Raw genomic sequence first — 1,515 nt, 5'->3', positions numbered from 1 at the left:
TTTTTCGAGATCATTTTAGAGAATTATCCAAAAAATGAATCATATCCAAAGATTAAATGGACAACACCACAAATAAGGGGAACAGATTGGCTACTTCCCCTGACACTAGCCAATGGCTAGTGGTTGGTTCTATGTGGGCCCCACCATGATCTATGTGTTTTATCCATGCCATCCATCTATTTTTAAAGATTATCTTATGGCATGAAACCAAAAATGAGGTATATCCCATTCTGAAATGGACCACATTACAGGAAACAGTGTTGAATGAGCATAACTATTAAAAACATTTCGGGGGTCATAAAAGTTTTGGATCAAGATGATTTTTATTTTTCCCCTTCACCTACGCATGTATGACCTAATAAATAGATTGGATGTCAAATAAACAGCACAGTGGGGCTCAGGAGGATTTTAATGATGGATATCCAATCACTATTGTTTTCATGTGGTGTGGTCCACCTGAGATGTACATACCTCTCATTTTTGTAATAAATCCCTAAAATGATCTTTAAAAATGGATGAACATAATGGATGAAATACATACATAATGGTGGGGCCCATAGATCACCAACCACCAGCTACAGGGCTAGTGTCAAGGGGAGCGACGCCCACCATTAAAAACTTCTATTGGCCGCAAAAGTTTTAGATCAAGCCGTTATTTGTGTCTTCCCTTATTTCATGTATTTTTTAAAACTTTTGAATAGGTTGGATTTCAAATAAACATTACAATGGGCCTTAGGATAGTTTCAACGGTGGGAATCACTCTCCCCTGTGTTTTCTGTGGTTGGGTCCACTACAGATTTTTATCTGCCCCATTCTTTGGCTCATGACTTAAAAGGATATCTCAAAATGGATGGACGGTGTGGATATAACAAATACATCATAGTGGGGCCCACAGAACTTGGGTGACGTAACTTAAGAGTACGGTATTAGGGCGTCCAGAAAGGGATGCCCTAATTCTCGCACCATCTCTCTCGTACCCTCTCCCACCTCTCGCTCTCTGTCTCTCGCACCCTCTCCCTCCTCTCTCTCTCTGTCTCTCTCTTCCTCTCTCTCTAATCTCTCCACCCTACTATGCGTTGCCGAAACGTCCTACCCATGCACACCCTCTCCACTCTACCGCACATTGTCGATCGGTTGAAGGCTAGCATTCACGACCGTGAGTATCTCTCTCTCTCTCTCTCTCTCTCTCTCTCTCTCAATCTCTCTCAATCTTTCTCAATCTCAATACTGATTTAGGGATTTGGGGATTTAGCAATTTGTGGATTTTAGGGATTTGTGGATTTTAGCGAGTTGGGGATTACTTCACATTGTTGAGGTGGTGCATCCAAACAGGTAAAACTAGAAGGCTTTTTGTTGTAACAATCCAGATATTTGATTGGATTGTTTTAGTTCTATATGATCATATTTCTTAACACTACCTAGATAAAGTATGTTGTTCAGACATTTAATTGATATGTGCAGATTCTGTTCTTGCTTCTATTATTACCGTTTTGGTATATCTACAAAAAATTATAG

Source organism: Magnolia sinica, chromosome 9 (genome assembly GCF_029962835.1).
Source record: "Magnolia sinica isolate HGM2019 chromosome 9, MsV1, whole genome shotgun sequence".
Taxonomy (NCBI): domain Eukaryota; kingdom Viridiplantae; phylum Streptophyta; class Magnoliopsida; order Magnoliales; family Magnoliaceae; genus Magnolia; species Magnolia sinica.
This window is presented reverse-complemented; position numbering follows the sequence as displayed.